Source organism: Pinus tabuliformis, chromosome 8, assembly GCF_031772625.1.
Source record: "Pinus tabuliformis cultivar Carrire ecotype Pingquan chromosome 8, CPIR1, whole genome shotgun sequence".
Classification (NCBI taxonomy): domain Eukaryota; kingdom Viridiplantae; phylum Streptophyta; class Pinopsida; order Pinales; family Pinaceae; genus Pinus; species Pinus tabuliformis.
Genome location: NC_142294.1, coordinates 1,199,003,647 through 1,199,026,209, shown reverse-complemented (window position 1 = coordinate 1,199,026,209; position 22,563 = coordinate 1,199,003,647). Strand labels below are relative to the sequence as shown.

At 35.4% G+C, this 22,563-nt stretch overlaps 1 pseudogene; it reads left to right on the top strand.

Moving 5' to 3' along the window:
* Positions 1-10,846: 10,846 nt before the first annotated feature.
* Positions 10,847-11,621, top strand: LOC149239675 (6-phosphogluconate dehydrogenase, decarboxylating 1-like; annotated as a pseudogene).
* The last annotated feature ends 10,942 nt before the right edge of the window (positions 11,622-22,563 follow it).

Here is a 22,563-nt window from a genome sequence, read left to right as displayed (position 1 = left end):
GAAAAAACCACTCAAAAAGTGCCCTCTCTACCACTTTTTGCACCCACAGGAAGCAGCCTTGGGAGAATTCATTTTTGAAGGGGAAAATGACCTCCAAATTAGGAAATTCAATATGTTTCAGAGACTAGACAGACAGAGCTTTCCAACAAGCTATCTTGGGCTTGATTTGGTAGAGTGTAAGACCTTCAAAAGAAGGCTATAAGTGGTGTTGCACATACAGAAGATGGCACTGCGCATATAGCTGATTTTGCAAAATTTGCACAGAACTCCAAAATTTTTCCTAGTTTGACTGCCAGTTGACTTTTTCTCTCATCCTTGGTCAATTTATGATTTTAAATGATGTAATGCAATGTAAATATGAATGTAAAATGACTTGAGGGGGTAGATACATCAGTTAAAAGTGGTTTGGAAGTGAATGTATCAGTTTCCTTGGTTTTAGAGGCAAGTTGTTCCACTGCCTATTTTCTTGTTCCTAGTTTAGATGTGGCTGGAACAACTCCCGACCTCTTGGATTCGACCCCTGATGGTTAGCTCAGATGGTTTTATTGTCTATATTATGTACTTTCTTAGTCATTTGTAAAGGTTGGACTCTTTTGGAAGTGGTGCACTCATTGTATACTTGTATCAACAGTTTGGCAAGGAATAAAACCAGGTTTCACAGCTATTTTTGTGGGATTCTTGTGATAATGAGTTTATGTATTGTTTCTTCTTCTATAATGAGTTATTCTTATGTGTTATATGTCTCCAAATCTCTATTTTTCTTCTAAACTAAATGAATCAAGATAAATAGACAAAATACACTAATAACAATGCTTTGTCTTGGGAATGCATTTGGTTTTTTATGTTTTCAACAATTTGAAGAGGACTCATGGTTTCTTCATGCCCTCCTCAGCTCCTCAACAGTCTTAAATCAATCATCTCATCTAATTACTAGTACATAAACACTTATCTATCTCACCCCATAGAACATGTCTATATCTCTGACTTAATTTCCTGGACCCAACCTGCCTACTCCATTGGATCCAGTAACAAAATTTTCAAAATCAACCCAAAAACCCTAAAGCTACTATACCTAGCCTAAATCTATATTTGCAGTAATCTCCATTGAGATTGACAAGGAAATAGCTCTCCCCCGACCTGATAGGGCTAGCTACCAGGTTAAGTGTGGTTTGTGGTTACCCTAGAATTGCTTCAATTTAGCCTGAGGTCAATCTAGGATCTAACAGAAAGAAAAAGTGATATTGGATCAAATGAATAATTTCAACCATATGCTACCATGTCTAGGGGAAATGGAAAGTTTGGAATGTTTGATCCTTGAAAAAAATGAAAGATCAATATGTCAAAGATACAATATTATGCGTGTAATGAATATGGGAACTTTAAAATGAATTGTCCCAAACTCAAGAAGGATAACAAGAAGAGAAAGGAAAGAAATGAAGCACATGTTATCAAAGAAGTGGAAGAATTAGAAAAGAAACCCACAAAGGAGGAAGTGAAATATATCTACTATGAATATGATAACCTCTTTCACTTAGTTCTTTTCAATTATAGAATATGATTGAAAGCATCACAAGTATGATAGCATGCATTATAGTGAGATAGATGTGAAATCATCATAGAAGCATGGAGGGATAGATGAAGTAGAAAGTCTACAAGGTTATAGCAGTCACCATGATAGAAATGGAATCTCCATTGGACACATATAAGGAAAAACTAGCTAGCAGTATATATGGTTGGAGGAAAGTCATCTAGTAATATATAAGATAAAATAATATAACATCATCAATAAGGAGCATTTGTACAATGATGATCATCAAGATCCTCTATTGGAATCTTCATTAGAAGGTTCATCTCCACTAGGAAGAAGCAAGTGCCTCACATATATTCCACGTTCCACCTTGTGTGGGATTCACTCGTAAAGTATGATAACCAAGATGTGCAACATGTAAAGTTGGTTGAATTAATTTCATCTTTAAGTAAGGAAAAAAAATATTCTAGAAGGAATTCTAGATAACCAAAAGGAGGAATATTTATGTATATATTTGATAGATAAATTCCTATGATCATATAGTTGCAGAAAAAATGGTTGAATGCTCTATCTCATGAGCATGATTGAAGAAGAAGAAAATATTCCATTAGAATGATACAGGAAGGCATGTATACAATGTTCCTTGAACTCTTCTACATATTGACAAAATGAAAGAATATGAGGTGGTTGGAAACTATGGTTTCTATGATGAAGGAAATATGTATAGAAGTTCTTGGGGAAGAAATATGTGAATAAAGGAAGAAGAGTTAGTGAAATATGTAATTCTAGTCATATAAGAGAAGATAAGTGATCAACATTGAATAACTAGAATAATTAGCTCTGACATATCCAAGGAAGAAAAATGTATGAAGACCCGTATGTCTATTGCAAAACAAGATCTTGGTAATGAATTCCTTGGATATGGATTCATACATGTGTAGGATGTTCATGTTGCAATAAGTTGATGTCATGATAAAAAACCATCATAAAAAGGTAACTTTGATTTGATGTTCATTTTGATTTTTGAAAATATTTGGTTGTGTTAAAATAGGTCTACTGAAAAAGGATTGTATAAGTCACCTACAACTAGAACTCATCATATCGGATGGAAGTTCCTAAAGAAACATGCCTTAGAAGAGGTAGCTATATGAAGGAAATCCACATATGGAATAGAATATCAGTTTTTGATGAAGAGAAGGATGACATGACTAATGGTTCAACGTTATAGTCCATTGAAGGGAAGTGATGGAGAAATATGGTAGAAGCCCTAAAAGAAAGTTATGATGAAGAAGGATCCATAATGAAGAAGATGAAGTTCATGACATGATGCATAAAGAGGAGCCATACAAGAAACCAATAGTACCGTGATCTCCACCAAAGTGAAGAGAGCTGCTATTGGAAACATGTCGCTAGTTGAGGGGGAGCTTGGGCAAGTCCCTTGTAAAAGATAGATTGGGAATATTCATTTTTAAAGAATGTGTAGATCCTCCCTAGTTGAGAGGGAGAGATAGACACATCATTATTGTCTTCATGTCATGAAGAAAGAATGGAGTATTGGGTAATCATATGATATTTATTTCGGTATTGATTGAGGATATGGTGGGGCATCCAATAGATAAGAGTAGTTGAAGAGGAAATTCCTTGAGGATATGTTATTCCAAGAAAGGAATGGTCCTAAAAGGACATACCTTGTGAACATCTAGATGGGGTATGTGCCTTAAGAGACAATGGTGATGGTGTCTATCAGTCATTTTCTCACCAAAATTGTGCTCCAATCTTGTGGATAGATAGAACTATTAGTCGAGGCCTTGCCATGTGACAATGTTAGCTGGTATGATGAGATGCACTAGCATAAGCAGAGAAAATAGATTATGGGATGGCTTACCAATCTGACTCTTCTTTTGAGAATTCTTCAATATGAGAATGTCCAAGTACCTTGTATGGATTATGAATATATCCCTAATTAAGAGGGAATGCTCAAATGTGTAACTAGGTTCGGTCTTCATAATGTCTATTTTAATCATGATTTTATATATTTGATATTAAAGAGAAAATAAATTTATTATTGTCATTCTACATGCATGGGTTTCATGCTCAAGATAAATTTATTTGTAGGTCAATAACCCAATGAGTGCTTCTATGTTTTTCATAGAATTATGAAGTCAAGAGAGTGATTGTCATACATGTAAGACCCCTTTGCGCATGTTGTATCTTGTAAAGATTTTTTTTGTAAAGTCAAAAGTGTCATAAATGCCCTCTAGGACCTTCTCAAACAAGTCGGCCTACAAGAATGATTAAGTCAGCCTCATGGAAAACAATTTGACCTCCTAAGAAGCCTATATATAAGGGAACTTCGACTTCATTTATAGAGATATTCGACAAGCATGAAAGAAAGTTCGATCTCCTCAAGAAAGAAGCTGGATTAGGACGAAAATTGAGGAAAATAAGGAAGAGAAGCAAAATCAAATTTTTGTACCTCTCTCTCTCTTGTGTTAGGGTTTCTAAAGTAGGTGTTGGATAAAAATTGTAGAAGTTTCTAGGTAAGTTGGAGTTATAGAAGAAATTGTTGGGTAATTAAAAGCTACAAAATAAGTTGTCAGGAATCGAAGTTGCTAAAAGTTACTGGGTTGAAGTTATTGGGTCGAAGTTGCTGGAAGTTGCTGGGTTGAAATTGTTGGAAGTTTCTAGGTCAAAGTACCTAGAAAAAAAGTTCATCAAGAAGGGGAAGTTTGAATTGGTATTGGAGGGGTCTTTGACAAGGGTCTTAAGTATTGGAATTAATCATATTAACATTCTATAAAAAGAGAATAATTATTGTGGGATTTCCTCCCAAGAGGAGAGGTTTTGGCTCTGGCTTGCAACCTACATTTTTTCTTCTCTTGTCTATTTGATCTTCATAGTTTGGTAGTTGTTTGATGATATGAACATAATAATAATCAAGTGAAAGAAGAATATAACCAATTTAACTTAAAATACATCACAATCAATTATCAAAGTAAGATAAATCACATAATCTAGCTGCCTGTAGATTTATCAATAGTGGGAAAATCAGTGAGATCGGATCGAAGAAATAAACAAAGGTATTTTTCGAGTCGTAAAAAGGTCCTATGGAGGCCTGCGTAATTCTAGTAAAATTTTGGATGAAAAACAAAATGAAAGTTTTGAGGAGAAGAACTTGGAACAACCAATTAGATTAAAGAAGGCAAGAAAGTGGAGTCACCATTTTGTATTTGGTGTTTTTTTAACTAAGGGTCCCAAAAACTCTTTCCTTGGAGCTGGTTATTTCCTATGAGGAGAATACAAATAATTGGATGATGTTAGTGCTGAAATAAGAACCAACAAAGAATTGAATATAATAGAAACAATGCAAAAACAAGATTAAACTTAAACTAAAGTAAACAACATGAAACAATCTTAATGAATCAAAAACACATCAATAAACGTATAGGAACGTGATCCTATTTGTTGATTATTGGTGATGGAATAGTTAAAAATAACATATCAAGACACTTGAAGAGAGTTTCTTGAGAAAATATGCTCAAGAGATCTCAATAAGAATTTCCCTTCCTCAATCTCCTTTGCAAAATCCTCTCTCAAAGAAGCAAAGAGAACTCTCCATAGTGGTGGAATCCCCTCAACAATGGAATCCATGATTGATTGGGAGCAATTTTGCTAGCATAAAAATGCAAAAACATCTTCTTATTATTGGTCTTCCAATTCCTTCTATATGAATAATTTTAACTCCTCTTTCCCTCCCTTGGCTCATCAATGAGAAAATGACTTGAGAGAAGGACAAGAAGGATTCCTTTGGGGACTGCATATCTCCAAATTGGCTCGAAATCAGTTGTCCTTGGGCAGTACCTGTTAGGGAAAATTGTACTACTAATTGGTCTCAGACTACTGATTTTATAACATATAATGATATTGTATATGTTATCAAATTGTGTGGAGTGGTCTTGGACTACTGATTAGACTTTGAGCGGCTTGTGCAACTATCAACGAAAAATCCATGCAATATTGAATTTCTTTCCTTTAGAGCTCCCGTGCGGGTTGATTTTTTATTATTATTCAACTTTGGAAAACCTTTGATTTGTTTATTTTCATGATGTTTCCAGCTAGAAAAGATTCACCTATACATATTTTTGTCAGACTTTGGGTGTCATCTAACCCGTACAAATGTGTATGATTTTTCCATATTAACAATTATATTTTTTTCAAAGAAATGGGTAGGAATTTGTATTATTAAAAAAATATGGTTACTAGGCTATAACCTTTACATATTCCAATCTTCCTTGGAGGTTTGAAATTGAGCATGGAGGCTCCATCTAAACCCTCAAGCAAGTTCTCCATGTTGGATATTGTAACTAGATTCGATCTTCATAATTTCCTTTGTACTTATGACATTGTATATATTTGTAAAAAGAAAAAAAAAATATTATTTTAAGCATGGGTTTCATGATCAAATTGATTTGTCACTAGGTCAAGAATGTTCTTCATGCTCCTAGGGTTTATTGAGGCAACATAATCTTTGTCATCTGTATAAGGCCCATTTGGGCAATTTGTAACAAGAAAGAAAATATATTTTTGAATCTCAAAAGTCAAAATGACCTCCAAGACCAAGTCGTCCTTACTCATAAATAGTCATCCTAAAAGAGGCCTATTTGACCTCTTGAGAATGGTATATAAAGGAAGAGAACTTGACTCATTTGGATACACTGCATGTTCAATTTGGAGCAAGAAAGAAGAATCAAGAGAAGAAAAGATCAAGAAAGCAAGAGAAAGTCAAAGAAAATGAAGAGGATATAATTTTTATGCTTGGATTCTCTCACATGTGCAAGATTAGGGTTTCTAGGTGACTGTAGAAAGCTGAAAACTATAGTTCTGAACTGTAGGTTTGAAATAGAGGGCCAAAACTCTGATTTGACTAGAAATTTTGTAGCTTGACTTTCATTGACCTTGTTTACTTGAGCTTATTTCAAGAAGGAACCTTTGGAGGGCTGACTTGGTGCTTCAAGGAGGTCTTGGATTTGGTCTTTGAGTCTTGGATTTCTCATTTGATTCTATTAAAAGAGAAGAAATTTTTTCTAGTTTCTCCCCTTGGACCGGTTTTTCCCTGGTTTGGAGCCTACATCTTGCGTATTTTGTATTTTATGATCTTCATGGTTTATGCTCTTTATAATTTTGATGAAAATAATATAATAAAGAATAATAAGAAGCTAACAAAAGGTTCACAAAAAATTATTTTAATAGTTTCCCTACTTGATTCTCTAACACCCCATGACACAAAAATTTCAGACCCATTCCAAACAAAACATTCTCCTAAAAACTTCCAATATCTAAATACATTTACATTCCATTATTCACTACTTCTGTGTTGACTTAGTCTGCCTTCTTTTTTTCCTTGGTGAAATTCCTTTTAATTTCTTCCCAACTAAAGTCTAGTCCATGTTTTCTTCTATTTATAACAAATCATTCTTTGAAAAGTGAAATTTGGATTCTTCCTCATCTATTTGATCTACCCAGTAAGACGCTTTTGCAAGAAGAATCCATATGGATTCAAGAGGGAATTTTTTTTCCATGAGGGTTTGTTTCTTTTCCACTTTTGCTACATCTAGAGGATCCTCATTGACATGTTATATTCTTGTTTGGTTTCCATTGTCACTTATGTAATTTCTTTGGTTTTATCTACTGCCTTCTTGTCGTCGATTTCTTCTTTATCCTCTAACTCTTCCTCTTTGAATATCATATAGTAACCACTCTAAGCACATTTGTTATCACCTAAAAAATGATCAGCTAGCCATTTCTTACTAAGTTGATTGAAATACACCATGTAGGATAGTTTTTACACATTAAAACCCACTCTCACCTTAGGAAATAATTTAGAGAACCATTTTCCTAAGTTATTTGTAATTAAAGCCCTTGAAACCTACAATAATAATTAAATAAATAATTATTTATCTATTGTTCTTTCGAAATAATTATTAAATAATTATTTAATGATTATTTCTAAACCGTTTTGATTAAATCATCCAAGAACAATTAAATAAATAAATATTTATTTATTATTCCATATTTATCCCTTATTTCTCTCATTGAGATAATTATTAATTCATTATTTAGTAATTATCTCTAACTCACTTTGACAATACCTTCTTAAGTAATTAATACATCATTTTTTATTTGTTAATTACTTTAACCATTTTCTAAGTTAACTCAATAAAATATTCCTAACAGTTAGATCATGATTTCATCTAATAATCTTTTATTATTTTTCTAAATCTAGATCTATCATAATATTTTATTATAAATAGAAGGGTTTCTCCTCATTCTTTACATATGACCATTTCATTGTCGTCAATATTGTCCTCTGGCATTTGAACTCCCACTTTTGAGTTCAAGCCACCATCATTTCCTTTTGCCCTCTATATCCATCGTGAGAGAAAGGGTTGTAGCTAAAGCAAAGGGTAGCAAAGAACCTATCCCATAGAGGGGGATGTTGTAGATCTGAGTTTGCATATTCTCCTCACCAGGTGTTATATGTAATAATATTTTATTAATAAAATTTCATTGGGTTTACATTATTTTGTACACTATTATTTTCTTTTTTGTTTTTTCATGCCATTTTCGGCGGGGTTTTCTAACAACTATTTTGTAGATCTGAAGAGCATTAATAGGTTATCCATTGTTGGTAGGGTTAGCAATCACTAATAAATTACGTGAGGGTTTTTGGTACACCTTCCAAACACTTTCGGAGTAACAAGCTTCCCACCTTTTGGGCCTTCGTGTTTTTTTCTAGTCTTTATTATTCTGTAATGCTTGTGGAAATTTTTAATTACATACCCCACTTCATAGCATGCTCAACTCCAAAATGAATTATTCTCACAATTGAGCTTTTGGAACCAAACACATTTTCTAGTCATTAAGTTAATCACTGCGAGATAACCCTTGTTGAATTCCATATCCAAACATATTCAGACATAAGTAGTCTTGAAAAATTTTGTAGTTTCAGGACAATGATGATAAAACTTCCCCAACGAATTCCAAATAGAGGATAAAAATGGGACATTCCAAAAATGAAAGGAAAGTTTTTTAAGTGTTACACAAACTGGAGCTGTAGGGATTAACGTCGTTATCAATTCAAATGTGGGAGTCCAGGGCTACATGAAGTGTTCGATACTACCCCAAAATCACAACCCAACTTCACAAATGGCCCTCTATATTATCAAAACCATAATGGAAAAAGCCCAAGCCATAGGGGTAATGTTTAGTTCATCTACCAAAAGGAGCTTCCACGTCTCAAATATCCATTTGTGCAAATTAGTAAACCATGACTAGAAGCCATTAAACCTACAAACCAAACCTTGCTTTGATTTTTTTTTCACAATTGAAAGCTTCCTCATCCAAAGGAATAATGAGTGAAGGAATTTCTTGAAGAACCAAAAGACCAAAACAAAATTTTAGCATGGAATTATATGAAACTAAATAGGATCTTGCTTGACCGGTAGCCATCCTTGCAAAAGAAATTATTGTTTTCATTGAATCACCACTATTCACCATTGAACAAAATGAAAAATAAATATGCAAAATATTCATGCAAACTAAGCATAAAATCATCAACTAGGGTGTAGCCCTCACTGTTGCAAGGGTTTCAAGAGGTCCATCCATACTCCTTTCAGAAAACATTATCAAGGTGACATGATAGCTAGAAATTCTTTACAAGTAGGATTATGGTGTCCAACATTGTTTAAATATTGTTAAAGAGAAGTATAGAAGTGTGCAATCTATTAGAGGATAGGAAAAATGTTGCCAGAAAATGAAATTCCACTCCTCTATAAAATCAAACCTACCATTTGAGATTTGTGTTGTCGACTTTGTTGATCAATTTCCCAAAAGGGCCAAAAGAAAGGGAAAAAGTATATTATTACTATAGTGGAATACTAAATGAAGTGGGTGGAAGCTAAATCGGTTGAATCTTGTAAAAAAGAAGTAGCAGCCAAATTTATTTATGAAAAACAAGTAACAAGATTTGGATGCTTCCTGACTATAATTAGTGATAGGGGCACACACTTTGTCAATGCTACAATTAAAATATTGCTACAAAAATTTATGATTGAGAATACAAAAACAATGACTTACCATCCACAAACCAATGGTGTAGTACAATCCTTTAACAAAACCTTACATAAAGAGCTCACTAAGATATGCAATATCTATAGAGAGGACTAAGATGATAAAATATCGACATTTTTATGGGCATATTGCATGGCATTTAAGTAATTGACTAGGCACATGCCATTCAAGCTAGTCTATGAACAAGAAGCAATAATACCATTCATTTATAGCACAAATCTAGCAAGTGTGTTGTCTTTGATAAAGTATGACATTGGGAAAACTAAAAAAGAGTGACTTTAGTAGCTTCATCGAGTAGAAGAAAATAAACTCCATGCACTCCATTAGCAACACGTCAATAAAAAATAGAAAAAGTCTTGGAATAGTAGGAATCTACAAGCAAAGCATTTGAAAGTAGGAGATCTAACATTATTGTATCATAGTTGAATATAGGGGGAACTAAGAACACTAGAAATTGCATGGCTAGGCCCCTTTGTAATAGATAACATACAATCTTCCAATGCAATGCAGTTGAATACACTTCAAGGGATCATACTTGAATAAGTAGAAAATAGCATCTGGTTGAAAAAATATATCACTCGATGGCTTTAGCATGTCCACTGGTGAAAAGCTCTCTAAGGTATATCACTCAATGGCTTTGGTGAAAAGCTCTCTAAGGTATATCACTCAATGGCTTTGGCGTGTCCACTGGTGAAAACCTCTCTAAGGCACCAATGAGCTTAGGATTATCACAAAACCATGTTGTATCAATCTAGCCTACTAACCATATGTTTAATGATTTTAAGTTTAAGTTACTCATTAAAGTAAGTTTATAATTATAATTATTATAAGTAGTTTCAAACTTCAGTATAATAAGGATTATGCTAGAAAAGAAGTATTCCCAGAAGAAGAATCATACCAAACATATATTACAACAATAAAGCAAGGTAAAGATTTGAGAAAAGTGTTGATAAAAAATCTAGGACTCCAAGTGGTATCAAAGCGGTGACGACTCCATAGTAGAAATAATGCCATCAAGATATGAGACGATGAACCTGCTCTTGCCTCCACCATAGCCATGATATTTCCCATGATAACGTAACTAAAAAACCATTTACATTTCAATTTTTCAAATCTGGGCCCATGTGATATAAGAGCAGTGACGACTCCTGGGTAGAAAAACCACGGATGATGCCAAAATATTAGAGGATGAATCTGCTTTTGCCTCGTGCCATTGACGACATTGAGTTTCTCCAGTAAGGGTTTACAAAACAAAGCACGGAGAAATCTAAGAGCGTATATGATGATCCTCGAATCTGTACCATCGCTAGGAGATTCAATCTGTAAAATATTAGATTCGGCGATCCCAAGGACTTCGTTCCATCCCTCCAGAAATCAAGGGTTGTGGTCATCCTCCTCAAGGTCGAGCCTCCGGTCGACCACACCATCTCGATGCTCTCGAAGTACATGGAGTTCAACGACTATATCGTAGACGGAGGCAACGAGCGGTGCGAGAACAACGAGCAGAGGGCCAGCAGGTGACCGAGAAAGGCTTGATATACCTAGGAATGGGGGTCTCGGACGCAAGGAAGGAGCTCGCAACAACCCTTCGCTCATGCGTGGTGGAACCCTCAAGGCCTATAAGCGTGTTGAAGACGTGGTCACCAAGGTCGTTGCGCAAGTGCACGACTGGCCTTGCGTTACTTATGTGGGAACTGGAGGTGCTGGGAATTTTGTAAAAATGGTTCACAATAGCTTCTAGTATGGAGACCTGGAGTTCATCTCTGAGGCCTATTATGTGCTCAGCTATGTCGGGGGTGTAACCAATGAGGAGCTGCCAAAGACCTTTGCAGGGTGGAACATAGGTGAGCTCGAGACAGGCGGGTGCATTGTCAGGGTTGTTTTCTTGGATCAAATCAAGACGGCCTGCGAACGGAACCCACAACTTCCAAACCTCTTGGTTGCTCCAGAGTTTGCGAGATAGATGGTTGAGAGACAGGGTGCTTGGAGAAGGGTAGTGAATTTGGAATTCAGTGCTGGCATCAGCACTTCGGTTATGAACGTGAGTCTTGCCTATTTTTATACTTACTTCAACGCCGAATTACCTGCTAATATTTTCCAGGCATAACGAGACCTATTCGGTGCACATACTTACGAATGGATCGATCACTTTGGTTCTTTCCATACAGAATGGACAAAGATTGCTAAGAAGAAGAGGGCTGGGATGAAAATGAATTTGTTCCCCAGGTTCAAATTATGTTTCTGCTAACCAAATTCCTAAGCATGCAGTCTGAGTTCTTCCTGTCAGTTTGACATTAAGAACCCTTTTTTCATTGACAAAGATGGTGCTCTATGCCAAGTGCAATGAAATAGCATGACTAACAAACCCATTGATGGGTTTTTGTTTCAATTTTAGATGCAGTGGATATAAAGAATCTTGGTTCAACACCAGGCTTAGCTTGTGGGACCCAGGTCCTTCGTTTGTCGGGTCTAGCTCATCTCATCCTTCATTTGGATTTTGGCAATGTGGGTTTTGGCATTGTAACTTTTGTGGCATCCTCATTGTTTGGAGGTGTTATTAGTTATTCTGCGAATGACATTCACAATTTATTTATTTTTTAATAGATGTATCGCATTAAATATTTGGGAAGCTTGGTATGGAGTATGGCAGGCCGACTTAGTGTACAAACTTAAGTATTTAGAGAAAGTGTTTACGATATCTTATTGGAATGTGAAAATGTACAAAGATGAGCCACCAAATTTATATCAGATAGATTGACAAGTGATATTGAGGTTCACTACATGGTATTTCTATCCTAGAACCCTGGTTCATCATGGTTTTGGGTCAATCACACAAAACACTTTGCCAATGAAGTCCATTTTCTCAGCCACACTGTCCACCTTACAGTTGGCCCACCAGCATTACGGGGTATCTCTATCCTAGGCTTTTTGTTCATCATGGTTAGCGGTCAACCACGCAAAACCCTTGCCATCGAAATCCATTTTCTTTGCCACACACTGTCAATATCACAATTGGCTTGCAAGCATTACATGGTATCTCCATTTTCAAATTTTCTTGGCAAAACCCTTGCCATCAAAATCCATTTGCTTGGCCACACACTATCGATATCATAATTGGCTCACAAGCATTACATGGTATCTCTATCCTCGAATCTTCTTTCATCATGGTTACGGGTTATCCACAAACCCCCGATTATGGGTTAACCACACAAAACTTTTGCCTTCAACAACACTTGATCATCCACAACTCATCTTTGACAAAAGCCTGTCCGCAGGGAAATTCACGCAATGGGGACCATTGCTTCATAATGGGAGATGAATGATCTCAATGGAAATTTAGCCATGGTGTTTACCCTTGGTAATGTAACTAAAGCCCCTAAATAACTCACCCATGGTATTATCCATCCATAGTATTTTACCACCCATGTTATTTACCCATGGTAATGTAACTAAAAAAAGTTATAAATAACCAGCATCACTTTGTAATAGGATAGATTATCTACCACAATGTAGTTGTTACAGATATTATCTTTTTTTCTTTTTTTTTTAAATTTTTTTAGCCCTAAGATCTGTATCAATAAGATGATATCTTGTAAGAGTATGAAAAGAGGAAAAAATATTAAGTTTTGAGAACATTTTAATGACATAGTCAACTCGACCAGAAGTAGAGAGGAAATATCATGACTCAATTTCAAAATACATATAGATCAAATGATAGTACTTGGCCTAGATGTTAAAATGGACAAAGATATCGAACACAATTTAAATTATTTTGCTGACAACCTAGCATGTTCAAAAAGTGCTCCAACTACCAAAAACGTCAAAATATCTCAACCACGTGCCTCAAATCATCCAAGAGTAATGGAAACAACCAAAATAAATGTGATTGGATAAGTAGAACTAGAGGTTGTGGACGAAATTAATATTGATTTAAATACACTAACTCTATGCATAAAACTTAGGTGGATATTAAATCTACCTATTATTGCTCTTCATTTATTGTTTATTGTAGCGCTTGAGCTCTCTGATATTATAGATATTCCAAGTATATCTATTTGAAACTCTAAACTTGCGTGCTTGAGAGGAAAATAATTTCAGGATGATTTCAAGATGACAATGAGGCATGGGCATTTTCAAGTCGAGGAGGCCCTGCCAAGGCAAGATAGAAAGTTTGATTTGAAAAAATACCATAAAATAGTTCGAGGTTTGGCTCCATAATATCAAATATGAAAAAAATTGTGAGCTCTCCTACGATTTTTTTTCATATATTTTAAAAAAGGGCATCGTCAATAATAAATGACTACATAAGTATAGATGGCACACAAATAAGGAATTAATTATTAATTGGGCACACCCTTGGTCACATATTTCAAAGGGCTCAAGGAGGAAGTTGCAAAATTTATAATCATTTGATTTCATGGAGTTTTAAGGTTGGAAAATCCATTATCTATGATAGCTACTCTCATTTACAAAATTATCTGCCTGTCACATAAGGGTGATAAAATCTTATAAGAGTTCTACACTAATGCATAGTTTAGAGAGTTCACTGGAGGAATAACAATCAAAATTTCAAAAGGAAGTATTATCAGCGATGATCAAGACCCTTGGGTAAAATGCACTTTCATAAAAATTTAATTGTGCCTTACTCTGATGGTTTGAGCAATTGATATGAAATTAAATATGCTAAAAGACATTAGTTAAATAACTAAGCTAGGGAAACAGTACAACCAACCATACCATGTGGTGGACATGCTAAAGACTAATTGCCAAGAATGCCAAAATTATGATAAAGATTGTTTCTCATATTTGTTAATTTGGATTACTATGATGCAAGTCTCCCAAGTTGGAGGAGTTGCATTCACTAAGAAAATTGTTCCTCTATTGAAGGATTTCAAGACTTTTTCACATGAGTGGTGGGGTATCCCTAAGTCAGTCTCAAAACAAGATATTTTTAGAAATTTGCTAATAAATTTAAAAGTGCTATCAAAGTGATGGATATTTTCTCAATATATTTTTCATATGTTACCCAATACATCACACATTCAGGTAGGTCTTGATATGACCAAGGTTTTGGTATGTTAATTAGTATGATGTGAAACTTGAAGAATTACCATACCAACCTTCAAGCCAACAAATATTTGATGGGTTAATTTGGTAAACATGTTTGGAATTAGGAATTGTTGAGAGGGGGAGTTGAATCAGTAATTCTAGTATTTTTGTTTTTAAAACAAAAATCACTGATCAAACAATAAAATGCATTCACAATTGTACACAATGATTTTATAGTGGAAACCCTTCCAGGATAAAAACCATTAAGACTTATTTTTATTATGATGTAAATGCAAAGCACCCACTCTGTGTTCTTACTCCAACACTCTCACACTTTACACTTGTGTACTTACTGGTCAACTTCTCTTTCTTTTTATTCCAATTGTGCACCACTTGAGAATAGGTATTTCATTAAATTTTGCTTCGGCTCGAGGATGTACTTTTGTTTGATCTAGCTGTAGTTCACTGAATATATCTCTCTGATAGTCTATTCCTCTTCTTTGGAATGATAAGAAACTTGGTATTTAATTCCACCAACTGTGCTTTTCAATTAAAGCTACTCAAACTATAGTTGTGATTGTGCTAGTTACCGCACTCAATCTTCTGTTATGATTTCTATTAGTGGTTTTCCATCATTTCATCAACGAAATCAGATCTCGCAGTTTGCATCATCCTTCTCTGTCTAATTATGAAATGAGATCCTTTAATTCATAACATGTTTGAACACCAATTTCTCAATTGTCTATATTCTTCAAAACTTGAGCCTTTTTCATATGACCATAGTCGTGACCAAGGCTTTTGCCACAATGGCACTCAAAACATAGTTTGGGTTCGACAGTTACTTGATGTTTCACCGAAGTGTTCCATTCCCAAATACCAAACTATCAAACAACTGAACAACACATGTGTTTAGGTCCGTTGTCTATCTTTAATAGAATTATGAGAATTCTATAACAAAGTAAATTATATGCATCCACCACATATTGGCACAACTCCCAATACAATTCCACATCATCAACTAACAATACTACAACATTCATGGTTACTTCATCCTACAATGCGACACTCTCTGAGAACTACCACGTGTCACATGGCTTTGGCCCACTTGGCCATCCAAAAAGTCCAAATATTCCTACCATGTTTGCCTTCCACATGATGCCACATCATCACCTTGTCCTAGTTAGCACCACCTTATTAAACATGTCACTACTCCAAGTTATCTCTTTGTACGAAAAGGAAAATATCGATTTCCAGCCTTTCCTAGTGATCGAATTCGAGTAGAACATCCCAAGCACCCAAGCTCCTGCATAACCGAATAACCTGAGCACACTAACTAGCCCAAATAGATGAAACATCCGAAACTAATGATGGGCTTGAATACCAAATTTCCAAGCGGCCAATCTTGCTAAAATAGATGAACTTGCTTGAACAACCAAACTTGATTGAATAATTGAAGTACCACGAACATATTCATTGCATCACACTTCTTGTTTTCCTTTCAAGAAGCCCTAACCCACAAAATTCTTGAGCACTTCGAATACTTTTGGACTATCACATACAATTAAAAAAGTATTTTTAAGGACCATCTAACCATGTAGTTCATAGGGGCATTTGACTTGATCTTCTCCAGAAAAATTTCCCTCAACCTAGAGGCCATTCAACCATTTAACCACCATCCATAGTTATATTTTTCTTAAGGATACTTCAATTATTTTAATTCTATGATGGTTACCTATCAATGACCTAAAAAACCAACTTAATGTTTCTCTTGAAATCAATGGTTCTACTCCAATCTTCCCAATCAATCACAGGTTCCATTCAATGATAACATTAGGTCCAACAATCTGTAACATTGTTTCCAACAATCTCCCCCTTTGGCAATGATGGAAACTGCGCCAAACATATATAAGGTTTTGATTACAGTGACATGCATCAATAGCACATAGAATTCTATGTGTAATTAAACTCCCCCTAACACTGGTTTGGATCATACTACGTGCAACAACACTTCCCCTAACACTAATTGGGCTATTTTTCTCCACATTAAATACTTCCCCTAAATATGATATCTTCCATGGCTAAATATGCACTGTGTCTAGTTTTCTTCAAAAGATCCTCTTTATACCATAAAGCCATACAATTTATTCCTTTGTCATATATTCCTTCTCCCCTAGTTTGGATTGTTCACATTCCTTCTCCCCCTAAGGTCCACTATGTTAAGCAATGCTTGAGCATAGTATCTTCTCCCCCTTTGAAATCAATGGCAAAGGATATACATGTCTGGCATATGTCCACTTGAGATCATGTCATGTCATATCAAAGCATGTCACTGATTAACGACACTCCCCATAGACATATATATATATATATATATATATATATATATATATATATATATATATATATATATATATATATATATATATCACAAAGCAAAAAATATCTCATACTTCTTCTCCCATATCCCACTAGTTAGATTTTCTTGAAGATAGAGTAGCTACCCAATCTCAAACACTCTTGAGGCATTTTGATGAGAGTGCAATCACTCAAAATTTGTGTCTGAGGTACTCAAAAGGATCTCTCGGAAGAGGCTTCATGAAAATGTCTAAATCTTGCTCATTAGTAGCCACAAATTCTAATATCACAACTTTGTTAGTGATCTGATCTCATAAGAAATTATATTTAATTAGAATGTGCTTGGTGTTAGAGCGCATAACATGAATTTTGGAAATGCTAATAACACTCATGTTATCACATAGAATGGGAATGGGAATATGAAATTCAATATTGATATCCTTTAATTCCTTCTTCATCCACATAATTTGAGGGCAACAAGTAGTTGTAGATATTTACTCTTCTACTTTATATAAAGAGATTCAGTTCTATTCCTTGCCTACCCAAAAACTAGACAATTTCCCAAGAAAAACATTGCTCTACTCATACTCTTTTTGTCATCAACACTATTGGCCCAATCAACATTAGTATAAGATTTTAAGGTGAAATCCTTACCTCATTCATACCATAGGCCATAGTCCATTATGCCTTGAAGATATTTGAATATCCTCTTTTCTGCATTTACATGAATTTCCTTTGGATTTTCTTGAAATATTGCAACCAACCCTACTTCTTGCATAATATCTAGTCTAGAAGAAGTTGGGTATAACAAGCTTCTGATCATGGATTTGTAAGTTGTTTAATTCATTGTGGGAAACTAATCTCTTTTTCTCAGTCTACAACTAGTCCTCATAGGTGTACACACATGTTTATAGTCATCCATCCCAAACTTCTCTATAGTTTCTTCCAAATACTTATATTGCGAGATGAAAATACCTTTTTCTGATTGAGCAATATGAAACTAAAGGAAGAAGGAAAATTCTCCTAACATTGGCATCTCAATCTCTTTTTGTATTGCCTTCAAAAATTCATGTTCAATATGCTCCAAATTGCTTCCAAAAATAATATCGTCTACATACAAAATAAATTGTTGTATAAATTTAATATTGTCATCAAATTCAATGTATAAATTGTTGTTTGTTGTTCCTCTTCTAAATACCTGCTACTATAAGTACTTGTCCAATATAACATACCATGCTCTTGGGTATTGATTCAACCCATACAGATCTTTTCTTAGTTTGCACAAATGATATTCTTCTGAATTAATGAATAAATCCTTTTGGTTTCTCATTGTAAACCTCTTATTCCAATTCACCATTATGAAATGTTGACTTCACATCCACCTGCTGCACTCTAAAATTATTAGAAGATGAAAATTCCAAAAACATCCTTATTGCCTCTAATATGGCTACAAGAGTGATGATGGTGTTGGATACCACCAACATGCAAGGGGGTCTCCCCATTGAAAATTCCCAATTAGACTTTGCACTATTTGGTGTGGGAGCTATTGAGATATTAATCTCACTGTCTACTAGGTGTCATCACATTTGATTCTCTTGTCTGCTAGGTGTCGTAGACAGTTCAGTTTTACTTCATTTCTACTCCATGGGTGTTGAGTTGTACTCTAGTCATTTATTATTGATGTTTTTAATGTAATCTATTTAGCTATTTTGAATATTTAGAGTGAGAACCACTGCATAAGACTCCCTTAAAAAGCAACAATGTGAGAAAAGTGAGAAAAGTGTTTGAATCTTGTTGAAACACAGAGATGGAGAGTCTACAAAGGAGAACAAGATCCTTTTTTTTGTGTGAAGAGTAGTCTAAGTAGCGTACCCTACAACCTTGAAGGCAACGTTAATAACTTATACACAACACACCAAATCTGCATTAGTCTAAAGCGGTCCACATTAGTCCAAAGCATTACTAACACTCAAGAATTAAACAAGAGCTTGTTTTAGTTCACGACACTTACAACATTTTCAACCACATGTAGCCCCGTAGTAGTAAAGGTTGTGTTAATGTGATTTACCAAAGAGAAGGTACCAAATATTCAAGAAGGTACTCCTTTTTAAGAAATTCTACACTTCATATTTGGCTTTAAAACCATTCAAAAGTTTTTTTTAATGGAATGAAAAGTCCTTTTTTTTCTTTAAGCGATTCATAAAAGGGAGGAAGCCCATTTTTAAGAAAAATGGATACGAGTTTTTTAATAAAACAAAAAAAAAAAACTTTTATTAAAGTTTTTTTAATAAGGACTTTAAATCTGTAAATGTTAAAAGAAAAGAGAGGGCTACTTTTTTTAAGGATATATTTTTTTAAGTTTCAAAAGGATATCTAAAAGAAGAGACACACATTTTGCCTTTGAAGAAACGATTTCTTCTAGTGCCTTGCCATAGATCCTGATTTTGCTTGGCAAAAATTACAAGTTTTTGTCTTTAAGAATGAAGACCTTTCTACAAGCCCAAGAATGTTGGGATACCCTGTCGAATGGTTAGGTAGATAAACCTCCTGGTTTTGAAGTTCTAGGATAGAAGCATAAGGTATACAAATTGAAGAAAGCTCTATATGGTTTTAAAAAAGATCCAACAGCTTGGTACAGTCACATCGACACCTATCTCATCAAAAGTGGATTTTGTAGAAGCAGCCATGAGCCAACTTTGTATACCAAAACTCGTGAAAGTAAAATCCTTATCGTATGCCTTTGCAGATATTATGTCCTTTATATAAGAAATATGATGTTAGAAGACTTCAAAGCAACAATACAAACAAAGTTTGATATGACAGATCTAGGGATCAGGAAATACTTCTTAGGTATTGAAATTCACCAATTTGCTAATGGCATTTTTATTGGTCAACAAAATTATGCCACTGACATCATCCAAAAATGCAGAATGACCAATTGTAAACCATTTGAATGATGTCAGTGGCATAATTTTTATACAGTATAGTTTGTTCTATACACATTCTGAAAATTCTTCACTTTCAGGTTATACGGACAATGATTATGCAGGGAGTTTAGATGATCACAAAAGCACCTCAAGGTACGCTTTTCAACTTGTAACCAATCAGATTTCATGGGAATCAAAGGAACTATTAGCGCTTGGAATTTCACCTCAGGCTGAAAAAGGTAAACTCCAAGGCAACATCAAACCACTTAGCCTCGTAGCTAGCCCTACGGAGCAGGAGAGGGCTCTCTCTGGTTTATCTCGGTAAAGATCTTCAATGGGTGAGATAACCAATAGGGAAACACTGATTTTAGGCTAGTAAACTGATCAAGAGGTTTGATTTGGGATTTTTAGGTTTTTGGTGGAAAATTGGGGAATGGCAATTTCGGGTGCGAGGATTGGACACAGTTTCCGCAGGGGGTTCTTTGGGGCGAGGTAGGAGACAATATTGATGCCTTTGATAGAGGTGGATGGATGAGAATGACCAGTGAGGAGTTAAGGAGAGCAAGCAATAACCTTGAATTCCCCTTAAACAGTTGAAAACATTGATATTAAGCAAACTTAAAAGCAGAGCATGACAGTCATGAATTCTACTTTAACACTTCATTTGCCTAATTTGCAGAAGGAAAAGTAAGGAAATGATTCACATAACACACTTACAAGTACAAAGAGGAACACACCATCAATACATGTGACCACAAGAATCCCAAAAATGACTGCAAAACCCTGGTCTTCCTTTGCCAAAAATTGCAGAGATACAGTGAGTAATACAATAAGAGCTTCTCCCTCAAGAGTCCAACCCTCCAACCTCTGAAAATGATTGAGAAAATACATAATATAGGCAAGCCAACCCATTCCCTAGCCTCTAGGGGTCGAGCTCATCCTTCTAGGAGCTGTTTCAACCAATTCTAAACTGAGCACTAAAATCTAGGCAATCAAAACAACTTGCCTCTATAAGTTAGGAAACCAATTCATTCATTACATTTTACCTATTTGATGAATGAATCTTCTAGAAGAGATAAATAAGTGCCTAAACATCATAAAATTACATCATTTACAACAAGGAGGATGAAAATCAACTCCCAAAAAGTCAAATCCAGTCAAAACTGCGTTTTGCTGAGCTGTAGGTTGATTTCCTGTGCAAACTGCCTGATGGGTCGCGCGCCTTTGGAGGCACTTCCAGGTGTCCAAATGAGGCAAAAGTGGGCTTGTTGGAAAGGTCTGGATGTCTACTGTCCAACCCAAGTGGAATTTATGAATTTGGTAGTCATTTGCCCCTCCAAAATAGCAATCTCCCAAGACTGCTTCCTGTGTGTCAAAAATGTGGCAGAAAGTCATTTTTTGCTTGTTTTTTGACTTTCTGGAGGCCCAAAACTTGGTGAAATTTCTTAGTAATGGCTGAGAAAGTGTAACTTTCCATGAAAAATCCAGAAATGCTGAGTTTTCCCAAAATGGAGTTGCCAAACGAAAGGGTCGCGCGCGGCGCGCGACCCATTGGTGGAGAAAACCTATTTTTTGCCAAAAATAAATAAAAAATGACCCAGAATGCTCAAATTTTTTTGAAATTTGTGTTGGAGTTGAGTTATTTAGTATCATGCTCTTTCAAAGAAGCCTCAGCCAAGATATGGAGGGGGTCAGGCCTTTTCCTTCGTTTTTGTGCTTTGGCCAACCGTCTTTAGAGCACTTTCATTCTTGCCTTGCATACGTGCATCCGCGCCCAATAATGATTTTTCATGTTCCTGAGCAAGTCCTTATCTTGGTTGGCCTTAGCCAGCAACCTCTCCAAATGAGCATTGACCCGGAGAAGCATAGCCTCTCGCAAAATTCATAACATGAGAGGTGGCGGAAACATGTGACTGCAAGTGGACAAGCCTGCAAATAGGTCAAAGAGGTGGGCTCCTCTCTCACATGGTGACCACTCTTACCACCCCTGTGAGGCCTCCTTTGTATCTCAACTTCTGGTGTTGACTCACGGTCATCACTTTGCTCATAGTCGGTTTCAGTTTCTGACATGGTTTCAAGAGCAAAGTGGCTGAAATGTATTGCTGCTTCTGCTCAAATGACCTGTTGTTTTACCCTGTTTGAAATGCTGCTTCAAGGGGACAAATAACACAAGGGAGATGTTAGGGAAGGGAGACTTCTAAGGGGAATTAGGGAAAATACATGAAAAAGGGAATTAAGGGAAGGAAATATGACATATACAACATCATACCATTATCATTTGCAAAGATTTTATGGGAAGTAGGGTTTAAGGTTATATTATTGGAGTTTAGGGATAGGGGTAGGGTTTTAGGGCTTTTGGTATTTTTGGTAGGGAAACTAAAGAAAAATGATAAGGGAGTAAGAAATGGGATGTAGGAAAATGTAGGGAAAAGTAGGAGTGAAAAGGATGACCTTAAAACAACAAAACAAACACTAGCACTTTGACATTTTTAAATAAATGCACATGGAGTCCTTATTTTGCAAATGATGGCTTTTTAAGAATATTCTCATGCTATTTACAAGCTTTAGCAAATA